Source organism: Taudactylus pleione, unplaced genomic scaffold (genome assembly GCF_031769625.1).
Source record: "Taudactylus pleione unplaced genomic scaffold, aTauple2 ptg000116l, whole genome shotgun sequence".
Taxonomy (NCBI): Eukaryota; Metazoa; Chordata; class Amphibia; order Anura; family Myobatrachidae; genus Taudactylus; species Taudactylus pleione.
Window position 1 is genome coordinate 4,546,252 of NW_028284518.1, and position 15,458 is coordinate 4,561,709.

Below are 15,458 nucleotides of genomic sequence, written 5' to 3' on the forward strand. Positions count from 1 at the left end.
TATGCTGACTGAGAGTGCCCCATACTGACATCTAAAACACTCTCTATCATCTGGGTACCTAATTACTAGGCAAAATGGCTCTCTGGGACTCTTATCTGAATAAACCACTGAATACAACTGATTGAGAGTTGCGTATATTTTTATACCTTCTGAGTATATATATATATATATATAATAATTAAACTGTTTGCTTATATAATCTTATTCTGTGTGTTTTTATTCTGTCACAACACCTTTTAACTGATAATTGTGTGGAGTAACGCAGTATTGAAAGTTCAAGCCGGGAATGCAAGTCCTACAGCTTATCATTCATAGGAGAAGTAAGATCCTCAAGAGTGGATATTCTATGGCCAATCCTCTTTTCTGAATCTTCTGAAGATCATGGCAGAGCAGGGAGATGTCCAACTGCAGTTCTCCTATCTTGTCAATGACCTGCTGCTCCAAAGTGGTAAAAGCTTGGAGTATCTGTTGCAAGAATGGAGGAGAGTCACAATTAGTGTCATTAGAGGAGGTGTGAGGTGGAGAAGCCTGGCCACCCATGGGAGGGTCAGTTGATGGGGGGGTCTGTGAAGAATGGGCAAATTTCAACAATCTGTTTGCTAAACCTGCAGCATGTCTCAATTTTCCCATATTGAAGAGACCCAAATGATAGTATAGACAAACTCCCACCAGGAACCAATGACAGAGGTTAGTGGATAATCAGTAGGTAACAGGAGAGCAAGTACTGTAGATAAAAGTCACATATAGTCCAAAATGGAGCATTAAAGAAAGAGTCACAGTCAACAAGTGTGGGTAGGCCATCCGAACAGGTAAGTGGAGGGTACCCACCTGAGTCCAGAGGAATGAAAGAGGGTACTAGAGACAGCTGAACCATACAGCAGGGGATAGCATAAGAGATGGAAGAAGCCCACCACCACCAGGAAAACACATACAGGGCCTGAGAATAAGGAGCAAAGCCAATGTCCAGCAGCAGGTAACACATAGGAGGCAGGAGGGATTCGGGCTACAGTACTCACTGATCCAAATGGCTGTCCCCAGCTCAGGCCAAGCTGGCAGAACACAGCCACAGGAGGACCACAGCAGAGGAGGACAGATGGTCACAGACACCACTGGAGCAGGAGTCCCAACCACCAGACATGCAGTTGCCCCAGCAGGAGATATGCCCCAGCAATCACTGAAGGCAGTTGCAGAGGAATGCAGGACCAAGATGGTGGTAGTCAGCATCCCACACACCAGAGACACCGGAGTAGGCATAACAGGATGCAGAGAGGAGTGGACACCGGGGAGTGAGCCGCAGAGACTGGAGCCAGGAGAGCAGCAGCATGCAGCGGTGATGAACTCCAGCAGGTAAGCACAGGGGGACACCCATAGCACATAGGAAGGTTAGGAGTGGATACCCCACTGCTGCACCAAATTTGGTCCGGGAACAGCCAGGGGAACTCTAAGCCATGCTACTCCAAGCCACACCCAGGGCTGTCATCAGAAATTGTGGTGCCCGGGACTGACAAATTAGGCAGGGCACCACTAAATCCATTGCTTTTCCCCGCCTGCCCAGCTCTTTTTTTCCCCACTTCACTCCCCTCCCCCCAGGTTATTAAATCCAGTGCTCTGCCCCGTCTGCTCAGCTCTTATTTTTCCCCACTTCACTCTCCCCCCAACTCCTGGTTAGGATATCCAGTGCTCTGCCATCTGCCCTGCCCGCTGTGTACAGATTTTTCCTACTTACCTTACTTAAGAGTTCTTCCCCCTGGCTTCTTCACTGCTTCTTCCACGGCCGGCAGACACTGCGCCTCACGCGTCGCTGCTCTGCCGGCCTCTCCCTCCAGTGGCACAGCATGACGTCATGATATCACTCGCGCCAAATCCCAAAACAATCGTTATTGAACAAGCAGCCTGCGGTGGATTTCCTGTAGGTTGGTGGAGGGTCCTGGCTGCCTCCTCCATGTACTTAATGGGGACTGGGTCAGTGGCAGTCGGTAGCAGAGGCCAGGCCTCCTTCTACTTAAGGGGGTAGTGCGGGCTGCAGGCTGTACAGTGACGGTAGGAGCGGAGGGCCCCCTCTGTTGAGCCAGGATCCAGCCCCGGGACTCCAGTCCCAGCAGTACCCCCCTGATGGCGGCCCTGGCCACACCCCTATTATTATTTTATTATTATTAATAATAATTATAACTCACATAACACTAAAATTAACAGAAGAAAAATATAATTTGAAAGACTTTTGTAAGTTCTCTCAACACCATAGAACTAGATCACATACTGTCAATGTAACAATGGTCAGGTTATCACATACTGTAATTCATGCATTAGGGCATATTGCAGTTAGACAAGCCTTCAGGCTTACAACTACTATTGCTACCAGGATCAAACTCTCACAACATTTCTGGTCAATATGCTTTACAAATATATATTCCATGGTGTATAAATATATGTGGTAATATAATTAAAGACATATATGCAACATATAAAGTTAAACAAGAGCAGAGAGAATCTTTTAGTGATTAATTACTGTCTTTCACTTGGTTTTACTGTCCTGCTCTCTTGTCGTTTCTGCTGAGAAAAGGAATTAAATGCAGCACAGAAAGAACAAAGCCGCCCACCCAAAACGTATTTCTTCATTTTGTTCCCTTATGTTTTTCCTGTACACCTCCGCATCTTGACAGCAAGCAGTGTCTGGTATATTGGCATATCTTCACTGCACACCTAATGAGATTTTAATAATGCAACCTGCTCAGAGGCTGTGAAGTAAGTTCTGGAAATAGCTGTACACGTTTAGTGACGAGAAAGGACAAATTTTGAGAAATGCTGCATATATTTTTATTATTTGTAAAATGTAATAATAAATAGAGGCAACTTGGTATTTACATCAAGCTAGTAGAAGTATAATGTTTGCTGTAATGCAGTTGCAGTTCTTGGAACGCTAGCACCTAAGTACTGTACTTTGCATAAATAAAAATATATAACTCCAAAAGGACACATATGCACAAAAAACATGTACAGTACATATATGTCATAAATGTTAATGCTCCGAGAATCTTACTCCCAAACTTCCAGATGAACAAACAGCTCTCATGGGGTCTATTCATCATAACTTAATTTCTTCCAAAGCAAGAGAAAATTTACATTTTCACCTACTTTTGTAGAAATTGAGGATCGAGTATATTCATTTATTCATTATAATAATAATACAGTAGATACAACTTATCTCCTGCTTACCTTTCAGCCCCGATCTGTCCCACTTTCAGATCCCTCCGCCCCTGTCTGGCTCCTTCCGCCAGACGCTGGGGCTTTGTGCCGCTCAATCAATGGGGCAGTACTTTTCAGGTGCATGAAAGGGAGGGATCAAACCAAGTAGAAAAAAGGGGGGGTTAACCCCCTATTGTTCCTCAGCACACTGAATTATACTTGAAACAATATATGAAGACTATATGGTAAAAGAAATTCAGAGATATTAGTTGCATGCATTTGCAAACACATGGGAAGCTGCTAGGCCACGTCACGGCTTCTCTTTCACTAACAGTCCCTAACACTAAGTGGTTCACGTCCGGGATCCCAGTTCCCAGGGGTGACTCCCAGGTAAGCTGCCTCTCAATTTGTATGCATTTATGTTTGTGCCTTTATCATGAGGCCTTACATTTGACAAAATATATATGTGTCTTTATCATGAGGCCTTATAATTGGTATATATTACATTTGGGGTGAGCGTTTGGGCGTAGGGCCCCCGAGGCTACTCTGGCTGGGCCTTTTTCAACACTTATTAACTACTCGCACACAACTATACTTTACACTGCACTGTCACTCTTTTTCCATTTTTCGTGTGATGCCCTGGGGGGGTCCTGGGCTGGACGTTTTTGGGGTTCTCTGCGCCCCGGACGTGAACCCCTTAGTGTTAGGGACTGCTAGTGACATGGCCTAGCAGCTTCCCATGTAGTTGCAAATGCATGCAACTAATATCTGTGAATTTCTATTACCATATAGTCTTCATATATTGTTGCAAGTATAATTCAGTGTGATGAGGAACAATAGGGGGTTAAACCCTCCTTTTTCTACTTGGCTTTGTGCGCCTGCATGAAGCCCAGTTCACGTAGGTGCACTAGCACTGCTGAGACAGACTCGAAGACAGCTTATTTTCAGACCAGCTGTCTCCGCACCGGAGCAATGTTGGATTGCTTCGGCAGGGCCGCCGACAGCCGCGCCGGGCTCAGGTGACCGGGGGCATGGCCTAATTGCAGGAGGCGTGGTCACGCCCCCTTAGAAGAAAAAAACATAAATTTTGCAGTGACGCTTAAGGGCGCTGCGCGCTGGGTAGGTGGGCGCTGTGTGCACAGCAATGGGGGGCGCGATCAGCATGATCGCTCCCCCCATATGTATAGGAGACTGCTCCAGCTGCTACTTTAGCAGCCTCGAGCAGTCTCCCAGTGCAGCCCAGCACACAGCAATGTGTGCTGGGCTGCTGTGACATAAGAGGGAGGGGGAGTGGTGCCGGACCTGGGCCCCCTCTGGGACCCTCCAGCAAGCCCCGGTAATTAGTATCCGCCCCCCCCTCTCGGCGCCCCTGTGCTTCGGTGAACTTGTATCCACCACTTCTACTCGCAGCGAGTTGGACACTTAATTGTCGGGGTCAATAATTCAGATAATGAATGGACCCCTTGGAGAGGACTTACCTGTAGCAAGGTAAGCAGGAATGTGCGATGATGCCTGGAAGTGTCATCAAGTCTCCTACCAGTTCTACCAGTTCTTCTTTTATACCTCTCGGATGCAAGCTATAAAAACTAGGTAATCATTATGTGTCAAGTCCATGGGCTTTACCCTATGTGTGTAATTGTAAGGAATGAGACAAGCACTACTAAAGCAATAGGTTAAACAGTAATGCTTATTGACACACAGGGCCTGATTCAGACCCGCTCGTGAGCACTGAGCGCTCGCAAGCGGGTCGATGGTGCCCTAATGTGCATGTGCACGACGGAGGGAGCTGACTGACTTTGCATAAATAAAGTCGATGGTGACTGACAGCACGCCCCCTTTGGTGGGCGTGCCGGGGGCGTTGCTGGGAACGCCTCCATCTGGGTCCCATGGGAACGCCTCCGTCTGGGTCCGGCCCCACTGACATCACTAGTGATGTCAGTGGGAATGCTTTTGGCTCTGATAGAGCCAAAAGCACTCCTGGGCTTGCGGCAGCGAGACCCTACCACAGTGTCTCGTCGCAAGCACAATGGTTGTGATGGTCTTGACCATCGCGACCATCTTTTTGGCCGCTCACATAAGCTGTGGGTGGTCACCCACAGCTATGCGAGCGGCCAGGAGGCTGCTCCATTTTTAGGTAGGAGGGCACTGATTCAGAGCGAGCGCTCTGGTCAGAGCGTCCGGCTCTGAATCAGGCCCCCAGTGTAGTGTAGTGAATAAGCTGATACTTAAGCAGGAATGAAGCAAGCTGATTGCACAGAATTTCAATGAGCCAGCAATGAACAGGTTGGGTACAGGATGCCGGTGCTCAGGATCTCGGTGGTCAAAATGCCAACAAGGTTAGTATACCGACACTTGTAAATAAGTATCTTAACCCTTCTCCTATCCCTACCCCTAATCCTCCCTTCCCAGAGTCTAAACATAACCCCCCAACACCTAAACTTAACCTCCCCCTCCCTGAACCCTAAACCTAACCCTCCCCCCATAATTCCTAGCCCTAACCCTGCTACTTTCGGGATGCAGACAGTCGAGATGCCAGCACCGGGATTTTGACAGGTGCTGGGATTCCAGTGCCAGTATTCTAAATGCCAGCATCCCCTTTGCCAGGATATTTTGACCGGATTCCCAATGAACATAGTCTAGGAATTGATAAGCCAGAATGCAATGTGGACTAATGTAGACTAATAAAATAATGTCCAGGAATCCCCAAAGGCAATAACATGGATGGTACCAGGCAATGGATAATAGTAGAGCAGATATACTGTATAAACAATATAAGCTACTCCTGCGGTATAAGTCCAGAAACAGGTAGTGATAATGATACAATGTTGAGCTGTCTGGAAGCAGCAAGGTGAGATACACAGGAACAGATGTATAAATAAACTCACTGCTGTAAATATGTCCAGAAACAGGTGCTATTGTAAGTATGGGACTGTCTGTATGCAGACACTCAAGGATAGGTGCTGGTTTTCAGGATGTTCAAGGTGGGAAGATTGGTGCTGGTTTACTGGATGTCCAGTGTCGAAACACTGGTGCAGGTTTTCCGGATAGCACTGTATTAGTTTTTCTGGATAGCAAAGGAGCAGGGATGCTGTGAAGCAATACTGGATTAGGAATTCTGGATTGCACTGGAACAGAATGCTGTGAAGCATTACTGGAGCAGATTTTCCAGATAGCACTGGAATCTGACACGATGATCTAGCCTAGACAGAATTGTGGAGCAGGTTTAAATAGGGCAGTCATAGGTGCAGCCCATAGCTACTGTATCAGATAATTAACACATGCTTTATAGGCAAAACTCACCAAAATTTCAACACTTCCTGGAAATACAGGGAGAGATGAGAGATGAGGCAGTAAGAGCTGAGCTTCATCTCTGATAGCTCAGACACAGCCTGGAGCTGGGTGCTTGGCCAGGAATTAGATAATGAAACAGAGAAAAAGAGCTAATGGAAGCATGCCTCACTCTGAAGGGTCGTGCTTTGAGCTCTGATGGACACCTCTGATGATCAGGTGACCAGTCCAGGAAGTAATCAGGCATCGGAGCTCAGCAGTAGCACTTAGGAGAGAAGGAAATTGACATATGCAGACAGAGGAAACACACAAAGGATAAAAAGGTGAGGAAGATCCACTGCTAGGGGGAGATCTGTGTGTGTGTGGAGGAAATCATTTGTGCTAAGGGCTTGGGTATGTAACACCGTTGGACGGAAGGTCAGCAGATGAAGATCTCGACTGGGGACGTAAGTAGGCTATCCCTACTGCTCTCTGCCCCCTAACCCTAACTCTCCCTTAGTGGTGCCTAACCCTAACCTCCCCCCTAGCGCCTAACCCTATCCTCCCCCCAGAGGTGCCTAAACCTAACCCTCCCGGGGGGGTGCCTGGCCCTAACCTCCCCCCGGTGATGCCTAACCCTAACCCCCCCTTCCCCCAACCTAACTCTCCTGGGAGGGTGACTAACTAACCCGGGAGTTTCTAAACCTAACCCTTCTCCCCCCCGCAGCTAACAGCTCCCGACACCCGGCTTACCTACGTTCGGTATGCAGGGCGTCACGATTTTTGCGTGGGGCTAATGATAGGCATCAGTGTTGGGAAGTTGACGGTCGGCATTTCGTCTGCCGGCTTCCTGACTACATCCTGTGCTAGGGATGATCTTCTGTGCTAGTGGGAGATATGTGTGAGGGGGATCTGTGCTACGGGGAATCTGTGTGGGGGGTATCTGTGTGAAGTGGGAGATCTGTGCAAGTGGGGCAGGTTCATATATGTGTGTGTGAATCTGACACTGATACTAGCCAGTACCTCCCCATCCATTGACCTCACCACACGTGCCTGATTTGGACCCCCAAAAACCAAGCTACCAATGATCTTAAGGTTAATCATGTCTACTGTTGGAAGATGTCATTATCACCCTCACCCTCATCAGTGTTGTTAACATCACACAATATTAGCTCATCCCACTGGAATCCACCATTAGTGAAGACTTTGTACTTGGCAGCAAAGGTCTTCTTCATATAATTTGTAGTTTATTTTTTTTATTTTTCCACATTTTTAGGGAAGCTTCTATGCTGATCGCTCACAAGATTACCGACTGTGCTTTCAGAGTACACACTGGAGGGTGGGCAGAATAAGTAAAGCAAAGCTAGTTTGTACAAGGGGCTCCAAATTGCTTTTTTTGTCCCAGTATTCAAAAGGACTGTGTGGCATGCTTATACATTGTCATTAAAGTAATCCTCCACCATGTTGATGCTTACTATATCAGATTGGTACATGGTAGATGTGTCACTAGTTTTGGGTACTTCATTAAAGCCTGACCAGATATAATAATGGTGTGTCACTCTGGGGCGCTGAGTTGACTCCTCCTCACCAGTGGGTCTCTTAGGAAAGGTCAGTTTTTTCCTGGAAGCAGCATTTGCCAGAGACACTGAAGAAGGAGACATCATTAGGTCATCTATGGGAGAATTGTTTTGGGGTGCAGATGATGGTGGGAAAGCACCGCACACACTGTCTCTTAGACTGGAAGGATAACACACTACGTAAATTTATTTTGCACTAATGGCTTTGTTTTTTAGACATAATCAACACTGCCTGTTGTTTGCATACAATGAGAGGAACAGTTCTTTGTGACAATTGCTTTGGGGTGCAAGAGCCTCGAAGTAGAGCATTATTTTGGACAGATAAACAAGTATTTGCAGAAAAAAGGTGCAGGTTCACCTTATGAAACAAAAAACAATCTTATCAGCAGTCAGTAACACAGACAGTAGCTATCCTGTTTATTTGCACTGCAGTGTATGAGTGAGCAGTGTGTGTGACAACAGTGACAATGATGCCTGCAGTCACACTTCACAGACAACTACTCTCTCAAACAACTAAAACCTAAACTTAACTCCTCTGATGGCTTGCTAAAGCATTTTTATTTTAATACAGTGCTCTCTGTTTGGAAAAGTTGTCCTTTACTATTTTAATCCCAATTCTAGGTACACACCAGCATCATTAACGCTGGTATGTACTGTACTCGATAAATGGCGGGATGTACCGTATCTATAATGCAACGCGTATTATGAGAGTGGTTCAATAAGTAAGATAACAAGACCTCTCACCCGTGTAATTTATTCTAATTTCCCGACAGGCCAGAACAGGTAGATCACTGTATCCCCTCACAGCCATTAGACTGTGCCTCATATCAGTCATACTGTCCCAACAACAGTTGTAAGATGCTCGTCTTGAAGTCTGTCCTGCCATTACCAAAGCCAGTGCACCAAACCCAAACCTGTTTCCATAACATGACGTTATCACCGTACACCTCCACAAGTTGGTAATAAATTTCAGCTGCAGATGTGCCCTTCAGACGCAGAAATCGATCACACTACACACTGACATTGCGGAAAGCAGTGGTCTACCTGCTCTGGCCTGGCAGAAAATCAGAATGAAAGAGAGAACCTTACACATGTAAGAGGTCTTGTTACCTTACTTATTGAACCACCCTAGTATATCACGCCCAATATACCAAATAAGTCTTTTTTATGTCACTTTCAAGTCTTTTGACATTTACATCCTTATAGAGAAAGAAGACATTTTCTGCGGTCCATAACCCATCCAATTAACCATATAAGAAAGTCTACAGGAACTTTTAAAGCTGGTATAAACAAGAATACACAAATTAACTTGGGAATTCTCATAGACGGAGATAGGTCTTAAGTGATCAGAGAGATAATTATTAACTTATCGTAATGTTTCAGTGTTTTAATAGATAGCTTTACCTTATATCCAACCTTAAACTTGAAAGCTTGTTTCCAAAGACGATCCACTAATTTCTTAAACTGAGAAGCCGATCGAACCATGCTTTGAGCCACATGTTATGAGCTGTCCAGTTATCCAGACATCCGAAGTCTGTAAAGAAGAAAAGGAAAAAGGGAGCGAAAAAGTACTCAAATATGGGGCACTCAGATTATTATTGTGGCAAAGAGGGTACTTTGCCACTTTCTGATGTCCAGTACAGAACTCATTCTCCAGCCAAAGGGACAGATAGGGTTAAGAATCCTACTGATTACTACAGGAAAGGTTTCACACACAGCTGCACTACCTGGACTGATTTGGTGTGTGTGAAGGTATAAAGGATTGTGGGATCCAGTGTGCGGGGTTTCCAACACTGAGTACCAGCCGTACGATAGAGTAGGGGCTGGTATGTATAGCTAGTGTCAGGAAGCCATCTGATGGTTCTATATGTGATGTGATAACATTTGGAAAAAATAAAAGAAGTCATCTGACTGTGAAAATGGGGTTGAGTCATTCTTTGTAAGCAGATTACTTACAATACTTAACTTGTTATATTTTCTATTAAAATAAATGTCTAAATGACACTGAATTCACTTTTCTATGATTATTGGATTATAATCTACATTTTTATACAATTATATGCTTCCAAAGCCAACTCAGCACCTACTGTCCAGGGGTGCCGGGGATAGCCCTGGCCTGTCAGTCCTGGCCTGGGGTGCCTTGGGGAGGGGAAACCCATTTATTGGGGGTATCCCCACTTCCCCAGGGATCCCTGGCCTGGGCTGACTAGCGATCAGGTATAATGATTTGGCCGGGGGACCCTGTGAAAGGGGGTTCCCCAGCTGTGGCATTACACCCCCACTAGAAAGAGCCCAGTGCTGGTTGCAGAGAATACGGGGGACCCCCTACTATTTTTGGCCCCATTATTTCACATCCAGGACCGGCTCACTGAGGCTGATGCTGGTTGATGAAGATACAGGGGACCCCTACGTCATGCAAGCAGTGTTTACTAATATGAGATATTTTAATGATGACACTCTAGTTGACTGCTGCTCCAGTAATTTCATCGGCTGTCCCTCTCCCGAACGATCATGTTACTATCAGCTTACAGAAAAATGTTGCTTTTTGAAAGTGTACAGCGGCTACTGTACAAGCTTGCACAGATGAGTATCTTGATGAACTATATGGAAAAGGAAACTAAAAACCATGAGCATCACAGCCAATTAGTGGTCAGAGATGTCTGCCTCTTAGCCATTCAGTGCTAAGGATCAGGAACCCACATGCCTCCTGTCATTCTCATGCCTCCTGTCATTCTCAGTATGTACATACCACCCTTGCTTGTCCTTGGGATCAGTGTGCATTTTATTTTTCCAAGCCCCTTGGATGCCTACTGGAAAAGAGGACTGACCTGCGCCATTGAGTTGGGGTAAGTATGTACTGTGAGAGTGAGTGCGAGTGAATGGTTAATAAAGTGTTCAAACATTCAGTGCATGAGTCTTGTTATTTATGTATTTTTTTTTCTTCACAGTGGGGTTACAGGTGACACCAGCCCTTACTATTTGAGGAAGACTTGACAAGACTCTCACACCGAATGTATTAACACTTTATTAGCGAATTTGGGCCTGATTCAGATGCGCATGGAAATGCCATTGCAGCTGTGTTTTCTCACAAAATGTAATTGCAAAAATATGCTAATGACGGTATACAATCGGGAAGCTGGCTGCCTTAATTCCGGCAGCCGGCTTCCCGACTGTGATATCCCGGCGAGGGATGAAATGCCGGGCATCTAGATGTAGACGCCTGACATTTCCCCGACGGCGAGAGACAGGCGCCCGGCATCCCGATCGAAGGGTTGCCGGGCGCCGCGAGCGGACAGCCACGGGACGGGATAGGTTTAGGGCACCCAGGGGGGACTTAGGGTTAGGCACCCCCCCGGGAGGGTTAGGCTAGGGGGAGGGAGGTTTAGGCACCCCCCCGGGGGATTTAGGATTAGGCAGCGGGGAAGGGGGGGTTAGGGTTAGGCACTTGGGGGGGAGATTAGGGTTAGGCACCCCTAAGGAGGGTTAGGGTTTCCAGCGCTGTCGGGCTTCCGCTGCTGGGAACTCTGCTGTAGCCGGCAAGGCGCTGCCAGGAATCGAACCATGCGGCCGGCGGTATTTCATACCGATTCCCTAATGACCCACTTGCCATTCAAGGCTAAGAGACACCCACTGAAGCATCTCAGATTTGTTTCTCACGTACAAATACGGAACATCAAAAACACTGAACGCAGATCTGGAAGCCATCAGCCTTCTGAATAAGTCACAGATGCAGACACATCAGATCTCCCGACATGCAGAGGGTTATCCTACTGCGAGCAAGGACACAGTGGCTAATTTATGCACGGCCAGAAAACAGTGTGTAAACAGTCCGGCACACCCGCGTGTTTCTAACCACCCCCATTATCTCCACCAAACGCTGACTACCTGTCACTCATATTGCGATTGATTGCTCTTTGTGTGCATGATCGCAAAACAATCCCTGGGCATGCGCAGTGCGGCATTCACACATGCGCAATTGCTACCAATCACTCAAACTATGTAAATATTGGCATTGTCTGCAGATCGGAATCAGGCCCAGCCACTGTGCACTTTCAAAAGCTACATGTTCTGTAAGCTGCTAGCGGCAATGTCGGAAATGAACGTTATGGGCGAGGGGTGGCCTATGAGATCACCAGAGCAACAGTCAACAAGTGTCCTCATGAAAACAATTCTATCAAACAGTGCATGTGCGACTTTGTTACTGTGAGTGCGGTTTATTTGCAGTCGGCTCTGCGAATTTTCTGGAGGAACAAGTAAAATAAAATCCCTGTTCACGCTGCTCCAATGGTTTACATCTGCGTGTCCGACTTTATAGCGACTTCGTCCACAAGCAGCGGATCTGTGATACCATAATACAGCTACAACATTTGCATATCTTTGGCACAGCTGCTGCGTACTAAATTGCTGCTCTAATAGCATTTTCATACATCTTTGAGTCAGGCCCTACAGTACAATATGTACAGTACATGATACACTACTGATTGACTTCATTTCTATTTTACTGTGATGAAAGTGCATAGATTTTTTTAATCATGTACTGAATGTTTTCTTCGTTTCTTCTTTTTTACAAAGTACAGCAGTTAGTTTTTTCCTCCCTTTTGTAGTAATGTTGTATGTTTTCTTTCAGCCCATCCCCCAGGACATTAAAGTAATTTCACTATCAGAGGGGCGGGCAACCTGTTACACATTCTGTCACAGAGAAATTCACCCACTTCCCACGGTATACATTTAATAAGAAAACAAATAACATTAAACTACTATTGTACTGTTGGTGAATGGTGGCCAGCGCTGTGCAAAAGCAATAAGTTGCTATCCATTGATAAGCATGGATATCCTTAAAACCTGGACTGGAATAGTGGAGTTTGGGAACCTATGCAGTAAGAGATGTACATATACAAATAAAAGCTTAGGGGGTCTATTTACTTAGCAGTGTTATGGAGCATACACACGGTCAGATTTGTCAGATGAACGATTTGAAAGATTTTACCAAAGATTTGAATGATTTGAACTATTTTTCACTACATTAAAATGAATGGAATTGTCCAAGTCTAACTGCAAACACATCAGATGTCAGATATCGTTATCTGACCATCGGGAACGCGCTTAGTTCAAATTGTTCATCTGACAGATATGTCAGATATGTCAGATTTTCTATCAGATATGAACGATGGAACGATTTTTTAAATCATTATCGTTCAGATCTGAAAAAAAATCTGACCGTGTGTATGCTCCATTAGGAGACAGAGTGAAAAGTGATATGAAAGTGATAAGGTACCAGCCAATCAGCTCCCAACTGTCATCTCACAGTCTGTGTTTGAAAAATGACAGTTGGGAGCTGATTGGCTGGCACCTTATCACTTTCTTATCACTTTTCACTAATACCCCTTTTACACCGGAGCTAAAACCCGGGTTTTTGAAGGGTTAACCCGGGCAGCTCCCTGGTGTAAAAGGGGAGAGAGTTGGATCGCCGGGTCGACCCGGCAATCCAACCCAGGTAACTAGCAGGGTTTAACACGGGCTACGCCCGTGAAACCCTGCTGTGAGAACAGCGCATTCCGGGTCACGATGACCTGGAGTGCGCTGCTAGCCGGCCGATTGGTCCGGCTTCAGTGGCGCTTGGAGATGACGTCATCTCCAAGCGACCACTTTCACTCCGCAAAAGCCGGGTCTATGCAGACCCGACTGCGGTGTGAGCGGCGCTGACTCGGGAATATCCCGAGTCGGTGCCAGCAAAATTCCGGGTCTGATCCGGATAGGAACTTTGTTCCAACTCCGGGTCAGACCCGGAATTTAGGTGGAAAAGGGGTATCAGTCTCCTAACACTGCTTAGTAAATAGATCCCTTATTAGTGTCTTGATTGTCAATATTTCGCTTGCAGAGCTATCTAAAATTAAAAATATATATAATATTGATAACAAATTCAAAATTATTCTTCAGTACCTCTGTCCTGAACAGGAACTGAACCCCAGATGGACGCTAGGATAAGCATTAACTATAACACTAGAAAATAGAGGTAGGTAAGTGTACTCCAGTCAACTATACTGCTGGTTTGAATGGGAGCAGCTTACTGACAAGGTCTATATATATGTATAGTGTTCTGCCTTTGTATACAAAAATAAATGAAAGTTAGCCCTATGTTATGTTTGATGAAGAGATGCTACTGCCAGGAAATAATACACAATAAATGTCACAATAATTAAACTAAACATGCAGCATACAACCGTAAATGGTATAAATGAAAATCTGTATGAGTTTTATTCCCACATGAAGGTGGTGGGTATATTCAAATGAAATAATTACACAGTATATTTACTATCACAGTAACGACACACTAGGGAAAGAGGGGGTGGACAAGTGAGGGCAGAAAAGTGGAAGGAATTATGTAGGATGGTATAAACATCAAGATATAAAATTGCATAAAAGACAAAATGGAATGGGGCAATAAAAAAGATGATGTAAATGTCAAGGGATCCAAGAATTGTATTGGAGCAGTCGGATTCTCCTTTAATAAAGAAGCTCCATATCCTTAAATAAGCAGAATGGTACAGTATCTATGTGCATGTGAAGTGAACTTGTAGTAGGTTCAAGGTATTGATCCAGTCTGTTAAGTCCATACAGTGTGGTGGTATTACATTAACCACGGCTCTACAGTAGCTGTGGCCCGCACACGGCCAGCTTCACTGCTAGCCGGACAATAATAAGGGTCCACTTGGGCACAGTCGAGAGTGTCTCACCAGCCCGGAGCAAATTGCCAGGTGCTAGTACTCCAAATTTGTACGGGAGCCGGGATTTGAAGCCCACTGCCTGTACTATGGCTGTCAGCGGCCTCTTGTTCCCCGTGCTGATGTGGTCTTGCTGACCGCGGTCACTACCTGGTCGCCGTGGCTGAGGATATCCCCAGCGGTGGCAGACCAGATGGACCGGCCGCGGGTCAGATGAATGCACGAGGGGAATAGTTTACCGGTAGGTGTGGCTGCTCAAACTGCCGCATTCTGGGGTCCCTCCAAGTAGTGTCTCTAAGCTGGTGGCGGCAGGAGTTCGGCGTGGTGCTCTTCTCTTCCGGGTGCCACATGGTCTGGGATAATGGGGTTTGTCAGGTTTTTGTGCCTCGGTATCTTTTATCTAATTTTATATCTTGATGTTTATACCATCCTACATAATTACTCCCACTTTTCTGCCCTCACTTGTCCACCCCCTCTTTCCCTAGTGTGTCGTTACTGTGATATTAAATATACTGTGTAACTATAACACTAACCCACTGCAGCCACCTAACGTGTTCAGTTGGCTGTGCGACTTTGCAGGAAGAAGCAAAATAAAATCCCTGTTCACTATTGATCCGGTGGTTTACATCTGTGACTGTTTACATTGTACGTGATTGGCCAACCTTGCTACTGTATAATTGGCTTGCTACTATATACTGTAGTCCATCTC

General features: G+C 45.8%; 1 long non-coding RNA gene across 1 annotated transcript; it reads right to left on the bottom strand.

Annotated features, from left to right (window-relative positions):
• Window positions 1-267: 267 nt before the first annotated feature.
• On the bottom strand, window positions 268-15,108 carry LOC148524734 (uncharacterized). Its single transcript, XR_015878345.1, has 3 exons — window positions 14,989-15,108; window positions 9,432-9,561; window positions 268-465 (listed from the first exon to the last, which is right to left on the bottom strand). It is a non-coding gene; the product is annotated as an uncharacterized LOC148524734 (long non-coding RNA).
• Between the last annotated feature and the right edge of the window lie 350 nt (window positions 15,109-15,458).